We start from the raw sequence: 17,560 nt of genomic DNA, 5'->3' as shown, positions 1-17,560 counted from the left end.
TTTGTTACCAACGGTTCGCGAATAGCAGAATGCTATCGTCGTTAGTTGTAGGTCGCCAGAAGCTCACATTTTTTTTTCCCGAAAAATTAAAATTTTCATCTCAAACATCTTTGTAACCTTATATCGGAACTTTAGGAAACATTTTTCTAATAAAAACAACAATTATTGATGTTGTTGGAACACTAGAACCATCGTCAGAATCGGTTGTACGTTGGTGCTCAAGTGGTGATGAGTCAGTTAGTGGTGGTGGTGTTCAAGTTGAGTATTCCGAAAGAATGTGAGTTTTCCGGCCAAAAACGTTAATCTGACGACCCGCAACTAACGAAGTTAGGAATCTGTTAGTCGCAGATTATTGGGAACCAATACGATTAAAGGTGGGATCGTTATAAGCCAATCCCTTAGTCGATACCGATAAAGATCAAAAAATAATAGTTGAGATTAATAAAACTAGTACACATTTTTCCTGAAGCGGGAATAACCTATAAGTGTTCGTGAGGGTTTTAATTTCGTCTAATTTGCCCTATCAGATAGGATTATCATTCATTTCTTTATTTCAAAACGAACATGAACTTCATACACATTAATAAGCAAGTGGAGTTTATATATTTTTTTCTACATGCATTGGCTTGTTATTTTTATGTAGTCTTAAACATACATATTGAAACATATAAAATATCAAATTCTAGAATATATGAAGTATATATATGGACTTCTATATATATATATTGGTCCATGACTGGTATGTTTATAATATTATATTGTAATTAATTAATTGTGTGTTTAAGCTAATTTCATCAGATATTCTAGCGTGTTAGATTATTTGCATCTTAACGGGTTTTTACAATTTCTTGTTTCACAAGTTTGTATATTTTAAATATATCAATTTGTATTATTTTTAATTCCAATGGCAAAAACAGAGTGCTAAGAGCATTCACATCCCATTCCTTATATTTTCCCTATAATTTAGCTAAAAAACACTATTTCATAAATTTATCTATCTTTTTTTAAAATTCTTTCACATTCTATTCCCTATCCATATCCATAAATTAATTCTTTATTATTTGAACTCTTTTGTCTTATTATATAGTAAATGGTGATAGGGAATGGATTGGAGATGTGATTTTGATGGTTTTCTTAAAATTTACCATAAATTGTATGGGTTTAACAACTTTAGAGAATGGGTTGAAAATGCTATAAACAAGCAAGAATTGAGCTTTTTCACTTTTATCTTTTATCACCCAACACAATTTTCAATGTATAACACCCAGGACTATTTGCACATAAAGTTATAATTTATGTCACAATTTTCCTTCGGATCCAACAATAATACCTCAAAGATTTAAATAAAATTGTTCCTTAATTATCCCAAGAAAATCTAGATATAAGTACCATACGAGAAACAAAAACCTACCTTATAATTTATAATATATCTGATATAACTAAATCAACTAGATCAATAGATTCTTTAAGATTAAGTGAATCTTTAGGGGAATCAAGAGTTTACTTCTATGCTATTGAGCTTGTATTCTTTTCATAAGAAATGGAATTTCTTTAACAGAATACTTGTAGTATCTTTTGGATCCGGGTTGGGCCGAGCACAAACTGAAATAGGTCAAGTTCGTCAAAGAGGGAGACATGCCCGTAATTAGGGATGTCAATCGTCTCGTGTTGGCAGGTTGACATGTTGATGAGTTTTTGGCTGGCGGGTTAGTGTGTTGAGATTCTTTAACCCTAACCCAACCCATATATTTATCCATGTCATGTCGTGTCGACCAATTTAAATTCTTGTCATGTTCGGGTCAACCTGTTTAACGTTCATATACGAATACGAGTAATAAATTAAACAATTAATTACACTTATCCATATCTCTCATTCCCAGTTAACAATCGTCAATTCCCAATTAACAAACTTTTTTGTTCATGTATTTGGCTCAAGATAAAAACAAACGAATTAAATAAACAAATAATAGACAATTAAAACTAATAAAATTGAAATGTTGGAAGTAAAAAAGTAGAAGAATGTAGTGTAAAAAGAAGTTGATTTTACTTTTAAAAGTTAACTGATATATAAAAAATTAAAAATCGAAGTATATAACTTTAAAATTAAAAACTTCTTATCTCTAAAATCAAAATATTAAAACGGGTTACAAGGTCAAACCACTTTTTAACTGGTCGGGTTCAGGTTGACCTGTTTTTAAATATGTCGGGTTCGGGTTAACCTATTTAAGAAAATTGGTCGTGTCAGCCGACCAAAAACCTATATTTTTTGGTGTCAGGTTTCGGGTCGTGTCAGCAATTGACACCCCTACCCATAATCGTGCGCTTTGGTGGAGCAGACATTTTAAGAATGCCACCTTGATGGAGTTACACATTGCACCAATATTAGTACCAGAGCTGTGCAGAATAAGCATCAAAAGAGTAGCACCACCTTTATAGTAGGTACACGCAAGAACACTGCAACAACCACATAAAGGAGACGTCAGCATTGAACAGTTGGTCCGACACAAAAGACCCCACAATCTCCACTATAACGGTTGTAGAAGGGACAAAACGGATATTCTCACCACATGTGGCCTAATAAAATTTGCATACCTTTGACTATTAACAGAGGATTCCATAAAACAGTAAAAATGATTTTGATCTCACTTTATCGAGTCTCTCCTTACTTACAAATTAACATACTGATTCTCACGCCAGGTGATAGTTACAGAAAACCCTTTTCCAGTAACTAGGCTAATGGCGTTGTTAGTTTTGCATATCACAACACATTCACACCCGTATTCAAGATTCCCGGCTCATCACTCCATGTGGAAATACCCATTCAGACCCCGGTCAAACTCAAGTTTCTTCAGAAGCCGTCATAACTCACAACAAATTTAAGAAAGTAAACGGTTAATGAAAAGAAAACTAACATTGCTATTAATTAAAGCTTGTGGTTGGAGATGTATTAACATTCAAATTATGTGACGAAGATTAAGATTTTGATTAATCATCTTAAAACACCTCAAGACTATATATGACATTTTTGGTGAACTTAAAAATAAGGGCGTCTATATATGACATTTTGGTGAACTTAACAATAAGACTGTTCGCTATGGGGGTGTGGTGAAGACCGGGCGACTTTGAGGGTGGATGTGGGGCCATCCAACTTCTCTCTCTCTCTCTCTCTCTCTCTCTCTCACACACACACACACACATATATATATATACATATATATATAATGGGTTAACAAAGGGGATACAAAACCACAATGGAACGCTATAGAGAGGGACAACAAACCTACGTAGCTATGACGTGGCGGTGACGTGACACCGTGAAGAGACTTTAAAGACCCCTCCATAATGAAAAACCTAAGGTTGTAACATTACTCAAAGCTTTGATACAGTGACAAATAACATATTGACAGACGTTAAGACATTAACATGAAAGGATAAACCTGTCATTAACTCATTAATTTCATGATTTAGAAAAGTCTCAACAACTAAATTTAGAAAACACTGAAAATAGAGGTAGGGTACCAAAAAGATCCAAATAATCTTAAGCATCACCCTCGGGTCAGAGGGGACAACCACATATGCCACCCGCGGGACATATAAATCACCCGCTAACTCAAAGACAAAGGAAGAACAATAATACATCCTAGAGATTATGTGCGGGAGGACCTAGACGCCCTCAAAAGTCATCCGCAGGGTACAGTTCCCACCTGCAAGGATGGCCAGAAGGCAACGTCATAGGACAACTGTATTTAACCAACTTTCTTCTAGAAGATTTACCAAGATCCTTTCTTGAAAAGCACGTGACCTTTCAGCCAATAGAAAGAGGACAGCTAGCCAGGTTGTTACAACCATGCACATGGCCAGGTTTATACCGTCCTATCACAGAGGGACATGTATCCAGGTTGCTACAACCATGCACATGGGCCGTATATCTCAACCTATCACATGAGGACACGTGTCTAGGCAGTTACGAGAGCATCTTCTAGAAAGGGATAGTTGGGCCAATTATATTCCCACATCATTCGGCTATAAATACTTCACAATCTCCATGAGGTATGGACATTCACTCTCAACGATCTACTCTAAATACTTAAGTATTTTCTCTTCGCCGGACTTGTACTTATTCTCACACCGGAGGGTGGTTACGGGAAGACCCCCCTCTTGTCCTTCCCGTAACGAGCTCACGGTGGTTGTTTTACATGTTTCTGTCATTGGACTTGGGAGATTGGACTTGTATCATTATCAGTAGTTGTTTGACCCGTACCCTATGGACTCATCGGACTAAGACCCTTTGGGGGGATTAGGTCCGTGTTTCTTCATTGGGGCCATCCATGTGTACCTAGTGTTCATGCCAATGTCCAAAAGAAACACAAGATGGGTCCCGAGCAAACAAAAGCTATGAATGAGCAAGTTCAAGACTTATTAAAAGCTGGAATCATCTGCGAAATACATTACCAGACTTGGGTGGCTATTCCGGTCATCGTTCCCAAGAGCAATGGAACATGGCAGATGTGTATAGATTTTAAAGATCTAAACAAGGCATGCCCTAAGGACTGTTATCCATTGCCCGATATTGATCTCAAAGTTGATGCGGTAGCCCCGTTCAAGTTCAAATGTTTCCTTAATGCCTACGAAGGTTATCACCAGATCCCCATGGCGGCAGGCAATGAGGATAAAACAACGTTCCGTACTGACCAGGGCACATTTTGTTACAAAATGATGCCTTTTCGATTAAAGAACGCGGGTGCTATGTATCAACGACTAATGGATGAAGCCTTCAAAAATCAGATTAGGCGAAACTTGGAAGTCTACATGGATGATTTGGTCATAAAAAGTATTGAAGAAGACCAAATGTTGAGGGATATAGAAGAAACGTTTGATACCTTGAGGAATATCAACATGAAGTTCAATCCTAGTAAGTGTTCCTTTGGGATGGAAGAAGGGAAAATTTTAGGCGTAATCGTCACAGGTGCGGGCTTTAAGGAAAACCCAGACAAGGTTCAAGCAGTGGCCCACATGCCTTCACATTCTTCCCTCAAAGAGGTACAAACACTCAACGAAAGGCTTGTTGCTCTAAATAGATGTTTAGCCAATCACGCAGACAAGTCTTACCATTTATGTCAACTCTGAGGAACTGTCTAAAGAAGGCACACTTCAAACGGATTGCGGAAGTAGAAAAAACACTTTTAGTGGTTAAAAAGTGTTTGATGGAACTGCCTACCTTAACAGCACCACATGTGGTAGAGGCTCTGAAAATGTACTTGTCAGCATCTGATATTGCCACTGGGGCCGTGCTACTGACGGATAGAAAAAACCTACAAATGCCAATTTATTATGTCAGTAGAACGTTGACAAGTCTAGAAACCAGATATTCAATGCTTGAAAAGCTGGTTATGGCACTAGTCTATGCCGCCAGGCGCCTCCGCATATATTTCCAATGTAACATCCCGAAAATGTTCATACCAATTTTTTCCATTTAGAAAGTTGAGGGACCATTTAATCATTTATCTATAAATATAAAACTCTATTGAAGCGACACATGTCCAATGACTAATAGGATGGAATCGACATGTGTCCGATGACTAATCTAGTGAAATTGACACATGTACGGTGACTAATCAAATAGATTGACATGTATCGCCACATGTCACATGAAATGAGATGTGTCATCACAAGAATGAATGGTGGCAAGAGACGGTCCAACCGGCGGTATAAGAAACAACTATAAATAGTGGTCATGGGTTGCTCATTTGTGACATCCCGAACACCATACCACTATCACTTCCTCGAAGTTTGTACCACCGAGTTGGAGTCCCGACACCACTATAGAGTTTCGACGTTTCATACCCCGACACCAAACTTTCTCTCTCTAGATTCCCTCTCTAGAAATTACTCTCTCACTACCTCGGTTTCCGTGCCCTGGCCCGACAAAAGTCAACTCGTAATCCATGCCATACACTGACGAAACCTCGAAGTGTGTGCTACACGAGAATAACCCGACATTCTATCTCGAAGTACGTGCACGTCAAGACGGCCACCATATGTTGCCTCGTTTTGCATGCCAACCTCGAAGTTCGTTCCGATAATCTAAGCGCTAGTACGCGACATAGAGTAGAAGTGCTGCTCATACAAACTTAGGTATCTAACTTCGAATACCCGTGTAAAGTAAGGGTTCTGACCTAAGTCATTATGGTATTATTATATGGCTTAGATCATAGTCAGGGGTATAGCCCAAACATTGATCATAATTATGTTTATGTAAACTTTAAATATACAAAGGATTATAATAATGTTTCTGTACAACTAAGAAACATCAGTTCTACACTCACAAGGAAATAAAGTTTCTTCACGATTAAGAAACATAGCATTCGTATACAAAGAATATAGTTAAAACATTGTTTCTTCATGTGTAAGAAACATAAGAATTTACATGCATAGCAGTCAATGAATGTTTCTTCTTTAAGAAGAAACAGATTATAGATGTTTTTTCATAAGGAAGAAACTCATCATATGATTTGGTAAATAAACAGAAAGACTACGGGTCTAAAAATTTTATTCAAACAAATGATCAATCAAGGTTTAAAGCTATTTAAACCAGACTAAAGGTCTATAGCCGGATCAAGAGACGATCCGGATATTTATATACCTATTTTATTATAGGTCAATCAATCAATCAGTCAATCAATCAATCATTCATTCATAGTCAAGGTTTCAAACGAAATCACCATATCATTCAGAACAGTCAATCACAGGTGAATACGTTCAAACCTTTTATAACGTGAATACGTTAACCTTTTTATCAGTCAAATATATTTATACTCAATGAGACGAAAGGGTGTTTGCATTAACGAGTCAATCAATGTTTACATGAGGTCTTGTGTTCTCTAAAACGTTATAATACAAAGTAGAGAATAAAATCAACTCAGACCGATTACACATGTGTCTGGATCCAAACATAACCGTTCAGCCTAAATCATTCCAAGGCTACGTGGCCGCGGGCTAATGGTCATAACTAGTCTCCCAGTAAGGGCTACATGGCTCAGGAACAATTGTGTGTGTAGGGCAGTGGTACATAGACCAGAAGTAGAAATGCTTCTGCTGAGCTTGTAGAGAAAACTATATTTGTATTGTAATGTCATTCAAATGTTTTATTGAGTCATACGTGTTAACTAGCATATATGTATTTTTCCCCACATTTCAAGGAAACATATTAGCACAGGTAGCAAGGAACATAGTCATTCATGGAGATAGACACTCGCAAGGTAGAGATGACTCAGTTTTTAATTATTAAAATATTGCAAACGGTATTTCAACAAGCTTTATAACTCAAACACCGGGTATTTATTATCCGAGAAAGTCTTCAAATAAATTAATATTTTATTCAACCAAATTCTTCCGCTAAAATAATCCGCAACTCTGATGTATTTACAAAACAGGTACCAACTATTGGTCACACGCCTAGGCCCTAAACCGGGGTGTGACAGGTTGGTATCAGAGCCATCGATCTTAGCGAATTAGGTATTTAATCATACCTAGGCTTTGATCAAAGATAGATATCAATCTTATAAATAAGAGTCATCGGTTACAACAAATTAGGTATTAATGTATTGGTACCTAAGCTTTAAATTAATTGTTGAATAAGTAGGGATAAGCAAAAATTGATAATATCCCTAAAAGCATAATCTGTTCAAATGTCTTATATAAACTACTTTGGGCGTATATGTCTAGTAGTTAGACATTCAATCATTACATTCGAATCTGAGCCATCAGATATGGCCAGTAATAACAACTATTATCAGTCAAGAACAATCAACGGTTCCTAATTTGCCATATAGAGGGCAAACTAAGAATCTTTCTGGCAATTCATAAATACCAATAGAAAGAGCAATCTTATTACATGATCATCAGTCACAATAAATTAGATATTTAACAGAAAAATATCTAAATATTCAAATACTACGGATAAGGTAAATTGTACAAATTAGATAGGAACGCATTCCTATTTTCAATCAAATCTCACGCAGATTTTCAGTCACAATAGTTATACCATTCAAACCTCAATCTGGTAAAAGAAAGGGATGTATTGGAACATCTCTACTCCTAATTCATGTGTCCAATAACAAAGATTCATATCAAACGACAATGGAAGGAAATTCAGATTCATTCGATACTCCACCAGTTCTGATAAGTGTAAATCAGAATACGCAAGGAGTAGGATCAAGTAAATCAAAACCAATATCGCCAAAAAGGGAAAAAGAGTAATGGAGACAATTATCAAGAACAAACAATATATTTAGCATTTCAATGGAAAAACACTTGAATACGACTCAGAAATTTCCTTAGAAGGAATGTATGACATTGAAAATAAGTCTAATCATTACGAAATCAATGCCACCAAATTAGCATAAGCAATGCTTAAGAAAGAAATAGAAAACAAGGAAAGACAAAAGAAAAGGAGATAAGCAAAAGCATCAAAAAGGAAAAACAAGAACAAGAAATTGATCATTCGCTGGAAGAAGTAGACAATAAGTTGTAATAAATATAGCAATAGTAGTTTTGTACATTCTTGCTACTACAACATAAGATATGTTTTACTTTCTTCGAAATACTAAACTTATCTTTAAATTACGTCATGAAATAGAAAGCATAAACTCTTAAGAGTAATTTCCCCATCAAGTCTGGAAGAAATTATCAGCTTAAAGGAAAAGTTCAGGTGGACAAAATTCAGAGAATAAGTAACTTCAAATCAATGCTAATGAAGTATTTAGCAAAAGAGACATAAACAAACCTAGAAAGAGAATTGGAACTTCTCATGGGTTGTCTGTACACAAGGTATGTACTAGTCATTTCAAGAGCATACAATAAAAGACAAACTAGTAATATCTAAGTAGAACCTTATCAACAATCATTAAGATATTCTGAAGGTAATTAAGAGATATATGGATATATCATCTTATAAAAGTTCTTCAATATCATTTCTCAGTAAAAAGGGAAAAACATATGGATTATGCCCAACACAAAACAAATAACCTTAAGGAAAGGTTAGTTAGGTCTGAGAAAAGTTGGAAAGGAGATTCCTCTAAGGATACGACAAATCTATGAAACGATTTCATATAGCATTAAGTTCATTAGTCACATAGTTATCATCAGTATCTAAGTTCCTATCATAACTGATGTAATTTTATTTACAGAAGGTTGAACCAAAACAGTTAGTAAATAATGATGAAATTTCCAATCAGAAAAACAACAAGAATATGACACAACCTGACCATGAGATTCCATAATGATATTTAGTCAAATTGCAAGAGAGAATTCATGACACAATGATCTCTCTTATTGTTATAATGAAAGGAGAGAGATACAAAATTGAATATTCAAATAAGATAGTTAGAACCATCTAAGCCAAAATCCTTATCATCATGGAAAAACCATTATAGTTTCAATATGGATAGTAAGAACTTCAAGAACCATTTAGTAACTGAAGGTTGTAGTTTTAAGAATTTCAAAACCTATGAACCAAAAGAATTTTATGGAAACCAAGGTGTTATACCAACTTTACGATGGCTTGAAGAGATCGAGTCCATCGTCATCATTAGTCAATATACTGAGATTCAAAAGATTTAGTACGCATCTCTGAAATTCAAAGGTGAAGCTTTTGAATGGTGGAACACTCTAATCGTAAGAAAGGGCAGAGAAACCTTGTATCAGATGAAATGAGAAAAATTCAAAGAACTCGTATTACAACAGTTTTGCCCCATACCAGAAGCCAATCTTATTCAAACTAAGATGGATATCACAAATCTCATAGAGTACAACACTAAGTTCCTTGGAGATTACCAATCAACTTCGCTTCTAGACAACTCAGAATACGACAGAGTTATTCAATACATATCAGGATTACCCAAAGAAATAGGAGATATAGCAAGAACCCATATGCCACAAACTACCTCCTCGGCCATGGAATTGGCCAGATATTTAATCAATAGTATGGTAAGAAATACGGAGGTTAAAGAGAAAATATTATGAGAAAGAAGGAAAAAGGCAACAAACAAACAAGAGAATAACATCAACAAGGAGAAACAATTTAAATACAAAAGACCAGTTTGTCAGAATTGTGGTAAACGACATCATGGAAAATGTCGAAAACAAAACAGGAATAATATAGCAATCACCTGTACCTTATGTAACAAAATTAGTCATTCTGAAAAGGACTGTAGAAGGAAAGCAGTTACATGTTTCAAATGTGAAAGAAAAGAACATTTTAGAAGTGAATGTGCAAAAGCACAATAAGCAATAACAAGACCAGCACCAATAAGAAAGAGGAAGTATAAGGAACATATGACAATCAGGAATAGAAACAAATGAGATTATATCTAAGAAATATCTAAAACTCAAAGGCATGAGAAATAGATATTCAACTCTTGTTACTCATGTTTAAACGATAAAATATGTAATAGAAAAAGGGTAATCAAATCTTTAATATATATAAAGAAAGGTATTAGTATGCATATACTGTCTTTACATAAGAATGGTTATATACGAAAGAAAAGAGATATTTAACAATTCAAAATACAAGAAACTTTGTTATTCAATCATCATCTATGGAAAGATGAAAAACTAAGGCATAAGAATGTCCAAACTATGAAAGTTCAAAGGTATCATTAAAAAACAAACGGAAGGAATCTGTCAAGATCATGAAGTAAAGGATTACATGATTCAAGAATGGATATCTTGAAAGTTGTCGAGATGAATAAAGGACTCGATGGACTGAATTCAAGATACAATAGAGTTAACATCAGTGAATGTTTAGAATACACAAGGTAAGGTAAAAAGTTAAACACAACTGGCCACTGTGCTTAGCAATTTACAATTACTTATGACGTTCTGAACTATTAGCTGAATACATCATTCAAAGATGTGAGTTAACAACAAATCAAGAATTCAAATCACTCAAACATCTCTAAGTTAAACACCAGAAACAAATTTGATAAGATCTGATCATAAATCGAGATGTGAGAAATCACTCACAACGAATCTCGAGGACGAGATTCATTCCAAGGTGGAGAGGATGTAACATCCCAAAAATATTCATACCAATTTTTGTCAATTTAGAAAGTTGAGGGACCATTTAATCATTTATCTATAAGTAAAAATATAAAACTCTATTGAAGCGACATATGTCCAATGACTAATAGGATGGAATCGACATGTGTCCGATGACTAATCTAGTGAAATTGACACACGTACGGTGACTAATCAAATAGATTGACATGTATCGCCACATGTCACATGAAAGGACATGTGTCATCACAAGAATGAATGGTGGCAAGAGACGGTCCAACCGGCGGTATAAGAAACAACTATAAATAGTGGTCATGGGTTGCTCATTTGTGACATCCCGAACACCATACCACTATCACTTCCTCGAAGTTTGTACCACCGAGTTGGAGTCCCGACACCACTCTAGAGTTTCGACTTTTCATACCCCGACACCAAACTTTCTCTCTCTAGATTCTCTCTCTAGAAATTACTCTCTCACTACCTCGGTTTCCGTGCCCCGACCTGACAAACGTCACCTCGTAATCCGTGCCATACACTGATGAAACCTCAAAGTGCGTGCTACACGAGAATAACCCGACATTCTATCGCGAAGTACGTGCACGTCACGACGGCCACCATATGTTGCCTTGTTTTGCGTGCCAACCTCGAAGTTCATGCTAAGCCCCGAAGTTCCGACAATCTAAGCACCAGTACGCGACATAGAGTAGAAGTGTTGCTCATACAAACTTAGGTATCTAACTTCGAATACCCGTGTAAGGTAAGGGTTCTGACTAAGTCATTATTGTATTATTATATGGCTTAGACATAGACAGGGGTATAGCCCAAACCTTGCTCATAATTATTTTTATATAAGCTTTAAACATACAAAGGATTATAATAATGTTTCTTTACAACTAAGAAACATCAGTTCTACACTTATAAGGAAATAAAGTTTCTTCACGATTAAAAAACATAGCATTCGTATACAAAGAATATAGTTAAAACATTGTTTCTTCATGTGTAAGAAACATAAGAATTTACATGCATAGCAGTCAATGAATGTTTCTTCTTTAAGAAGAAACAGATTATAGATATTTTTTCATAAGGAAGAAACTCATCATATGATTTGGTAAATAAACAGAAAGACTACGGGTCTAAAAATTTTATTCAAACAAATGATCAATCAAGGTTTAAAGCTATTTAAACCAGACTAAAGGTCTATAGCCGGATCAAGAGACGATCCGGATATTTATATACCTATTTATTATAGGTCAATCAATCAATCAGTCAATCAATCAATCATTCATTCATAGTCAAGGTTTCAACCGAAATCACCATATCATTCAGAACAGTCAATCACAGGTGAATACGTTCAAACCTTTTATAACGTGAATACGTTAACCTTTTTATCAGTCAAATATATTTATACTCAATGAGACGAAAGGGTGTTTGCATTAACGAGTCAATCAATGTTTACATGAGGTCTTGTGTTCTCTAAAACGTTATAATACAAAGTAGAGAATAAAATCAACTCAGACCGATTACACATGTGTCTGGATCCAAACATAACCGTTCAGCCTAAATCCTTCCAAGGCTACGTGGCCGCGGGCTAATGGTCATAACTAGTCTCCCAGTAAGGGCTACACGGCTCAGGAACAATTGTGTGTGTAGGGCAGTGGTACATAGACCAGAAGTAGAAATGCTTCTGCTAAGCTTGTAGAGAAAACTATATTTGTATTGTAATGTCATTCAAATGTTTTATTGAGTCATACGTGTTCACCAGCATATAGCTGACGTATTTTTCCCCACATTTCAGGGAAACATATTAGCACAGGTAGCAAGGAACATAGTCATTCATGGAGATAGACGCTCTTTTTATTATTAAAATATTGCAAACGGTATTTCAACAAGCTTTATAACTCAAACACCGGATATTTATTATCCGAGAAAGTCTTCAAATAAATAAATTTTTTATTCAACCAAAGTCTTCCGCTAAAATAACCCACAACTCTGATGTATTTACAAAACAGGTACCAACTATTGGTCACACGCCTAGGCCCTAAACCAGGGTGTGACATCCAAGGTCACCCCATCAATGTGCTAACATGGTACAAGTTGAAAAATGTGCTGATTAAGCCATAATTATTCGGACGATTGGCAAAATGGGCTATAGAAGTGGGAGAACATGTGATCGAGTATAGACCCAGACCCGCGATCAAAGGCCAAGTGCTATCAGACTTTGTTATAGAAATCCCGCAGAACAAGGAAGAAGAATTCCTGGTTGAACAACAAACTTCGATACCTGTTGAGTGAGACCAAGTTTGGTCACTGTTCACGGACGGAGCTTCAAGCAACAAAGGGTCAGGCGCGGGCCTTAGGTTGGTTAATCCCGAAGGTCATGAATTTACTTATGCCATAAAGTTGGACTTTAAAAGCACCAACAACGAGGCAAAGTATGAAGCTTTCTTGGCAGGCCTGCAGATAGCCAAAAAACTTGGAGTAAAACATTTGGAAGCGCGGGTAGACTCAATGCTGATCGCAGGACAGATTAACGAGACGTCTGAGACAAAATATGATGTGATGGCTTCATACTTATCACAAGCAAAGGACTTGATCCTTCAATTTTCATCTTGCAAAGCCATCCACATCAAGAGAAGTGAAAACAAATCAGCAGATGCTCTTAGCAAATTAGCTTAAACAAATTTTGAACATTTTGCAAAATACATCCGCATTGAAGTTCTTGATCGACCCACTGTCCCGCATCATCAAGTCCTAGTTATACAAACTGGTGTTGAATCTTGGATGACACCAATCATGGCTTATCTAACATCAGGTGTTCTCCCAGAAGAAAAAGCTGCTGCCCAGAAGATCAGACACAAAACCTTGAACTACCAAGTACAAGATGGTATCTTGTATCGCAGATCCTTCCTCGGCCCACTCCTGAGATGTGTGGACGCCGAGGATGCAAATTATTTGATAAGGGAAGTTCATGAGGGAATTTGTGGTCTTCACGCGGGTCCAAGAATGGTTGTGGTCAACTCATGAATGCAAGGTACTATTGGTCGGGGATGTACATGGACGCAGTGCAAGAAATCAGAAAGTGTAATTTATGCCAACGACATTCCCCCAATACCCTGCGCCCAAAAAATGAGTTAGTGCCAGTAACATCCGCATGGCCGTTCCATAAGTGGGCAATTGATATCATGGGTCCATTCCCAGAAGCCCCGGGACGCGTCAAATTTCTGATTATGGTTATTGACTATTTCACTAAGTGGGTAGAAGCCAAGCTGGTTGCCTCCATCACTGCATTAAGCATCAAGAAAATTTGTGGGAGTTTATCATCTGCCGCTTAGGCCTCCCGCAAGAGCTAGTCAGTGATAACAATTCTCAGTTCGTGGATAGTGGGCTACAAGCGTGGCTAAAAGAACTTCAGGACACCCAAGTATTTACTTCCGTAGCCCACCCACAAGCCAACAGCCAAGTTGAAAGAGCTAACATAACCATTAAAGATGGAATCAAGGTCTAACTTTGGGCTTTCCGCACCCAGAAAAAATCAAGCAACTCTGAAACGCCGTTAAGTCTGACTTATGGTACTGAGGCCATGATTCCAGCCGAAATTGGAGTTCCATCCGCACGAATGTTGATAAACAATGACAATGAAAAAGTGTTGCGGATGAACTTAGACCTCCTTGAAGAAAGGAGGGAACTGGCCTTGATCCAAGTGCATAATTATAAACGTCAGTTGCAAAAGTATTATGTCTCAAGGGTTAAAAAATGCACTTTCGATGTGGGAGACTTTGTCTTCCGTAAAAATGAAGCATCAGGTCAAGAACCTCGGGGTAAATTAGCCCCGACTTGGGAAGGCTCTTATAAAGTAAAATAAGTATTATCAAAGGGTGCGTACAAGTTGGAGAAATTAGACGGGACAAAATTCCCTAGAACTTGGAACGTTGCACAACTAAAAAAATGTTAAATTTGAGCAAGAATTTAGTAGAGTATATTTTATTTTGGCCTGCATGCCCTGATAGCTAGTAAAAAAGACATCTTATATTATCATTTGTATTACACTAAGGCCTGCGTGCCTCTCATATTAAAGAACTTGATTAAACCTATGTGCAAGTCTTGTGTAAAATGTTTCCTGGCCTGCGTGCCAGAAGGGAGTAGCGTGTCCTTAAGGAAAACTTCCTGGCCTACGTGCCAGAAGAGACCCGCGTGTCCTTAAAGAAAAATTCCAAGCCTGCATGCCAGAAGGGACCCACGTGTCCTTAAAGAAAAATTCCTGGCCTGCGTGCCAGAAGCGACCCACGTGTCCTTAAAGCAAACTTCCTGGCCTGCATGCCAAAAAGACCCAAATACTCTTAAGCATCACCCGCGGGTCAGAGGGGATCCCTCATATGCCACCTGCGTGACATATAAAACACCCGCATAACTCAAAGACAAAGGAAAAACAATAATACATCCTAGAGACCATGTGCGGGAGGACCTAGACGCCCTCAGAAGTCATCCGCGGGGTACTATTCCCACCCGCAAGGATGGCCAGACGGCAACGTCATAGGCAGTTGTATTTAACCAACTTCCTTCAAGAAGATTTACCAATATCCTCTCTTGGAAAGCACATGATCCTTCAGCCAATTGAAAGAGGACACCTGGCCAGGTTGTTACAACCATGCACGTGGCCCGGTTTATCTCATCCTATCACAAAGGGACATGTGTCCATGTGGTTACAACCATGCACATGGGCCGTATAGCTCAACCTATCACATGAGGACACGTGTCTAGGCGGTTACGAGAGCATCTTCTAGAAATGGACAGCTGGGCCAATTATATTCCCACATCCTTCGACTATAAATACTCCACAATCTCCATGAGGTATGGACATTCACTCTCAACGATCTACTCTAAATACTTATGTACTTTCTCTTCGACGGACTTGTACTTATTCTCACACCGGAGGGTGGTTATGGGAAGACCTTCCCCTCTTGTCCTTCCCGTAACTAGCTCACGGTGGTTGTTTAGCAGGTTTCTGTCGTTGGACTTGGGAGATTGGACTTGTATCATTGTCAGTAGTTGTTTGACCCGTACCCTATGGACTCATCGGATCTAAGACCCTTTGGGGGTTAGGTCCGTGTTTCTTCACTGAGTATACTATATTAAGGCCAAATCTTGACACTCCCAGTGTAAGGTTTCAATATATTAATTAAGTTTATCTATAATTTAGTTTTTCTTATTATGTTCTAATTAGATTTCCTTATTGTTTATATTTTTTTTATTATTATGTTTTTCTTTTCCTATAAATTGTAATAATTGTTCGAGAAAATAATAAGGAAATTGTTTCAACTTTGGTTTCTCTTTTTCTCTCTTATTCTTGGAGCCTAACCCACTCTACTGGTCGATCGGGAGATAGACCATCTTGAATAAGTTTATATCAATTTGGTGCTTTCACCAATCGTCCTCATGCATGCTTCCTCGCGTCAAGACCTGTTCATAGTCATGATCGACAAAATCGATTGGTTATTGATTCACCAAGATAAAATCACTGCCCAACAAGCAGCCCTAGCCCAGTTCTACTTTCACTCACTCACTACCACTATGAAACAAATCAGAACTAAACTTATGTAACATCCTACTTTTGATAATAATAAATAAAAGAATTTTGTTTATTTAATAGTGTGTTATTACATAGTTATGGTAGATAAAAATAATAGAGTATGGACTTGGACAAGAAAATATAGGATAAGGGATGGTGATGGGCCTTAGGTCCATGGGCTAAAGGTTATATAAACTCCCTTAAACCCTAAAACCCTCATTTCCATCTTCTAGCCTCCATACACACTAAAAAACGCACACAAACACTCTCATCATTTTGGACCTAGATCCGAGATGAAGAAAGGTTGAGTTTCGTGTTCAACATCATTAAACAACAAGATAAAATGTCCGGATTCACGTGTTGAATCCAAGCCGAAGCAAAACCCAACCAAAAATGCACATTTTAAATTAAAGGTTACATTTCAAAGATTGGTTGGCCTAAGATTTGATACTAAGGAAAATCGGGCATTTATATACAAGAAAAATATAAACTTGAACGTAAACGAGATGTTGGAATAAAACGGGTAATACGGATGACGTTTGGGACAAGTTAAGGACGAAATGGAACTCGTTATAGCTCATAACCCGTTTTATCATTTAAACGGGCAAAACGAGTCGAAGGGAAGACTTGAAGTGATAAGAACGGGAACCATATATGAATCGGGTACTTAAGAATCCTGATTCAATTGAAAAAGTAATCGAATAGAGTTGTTAAATAATCAAATGGAATAGAAAAAGTAATCAAATCAAGTTGATAAGTAATTGAATCGAATAGAAAAAGTAATCGAATCGAGTTGTTAAGTAATCGAATCAAGTAGAAAAAGTAATCGAATCGAGTTGATAATGTAATCGAATCGAATGGTCATTCAATTAGAATCTGTCATTCTATTACAATTTCATTCCATTAGAATCTGTCATTCGATTAGAATTTCATTTC

This window comes from Bidens hawaiensis, unplaced genomic scaffold (genome assembly GCF_021521415.1).
Source record: "Bidens hawaiensis isolate Kalapana, Puna unplaced genomic scaffold, B.hawaiensis_p1.1 tig00037607_1, whole genome shotgun sequence".
Classification (NCBI taxonomy): domain Eukaryota; kingdom Viridiplantae; phylum Streptophyta; class Magnoliopsida; order Asterales; family Asteraceae; genus Bidens; species Bidens hawaiensis.
Note: the sequence above shows the minus strand (reverse complement) of the source record.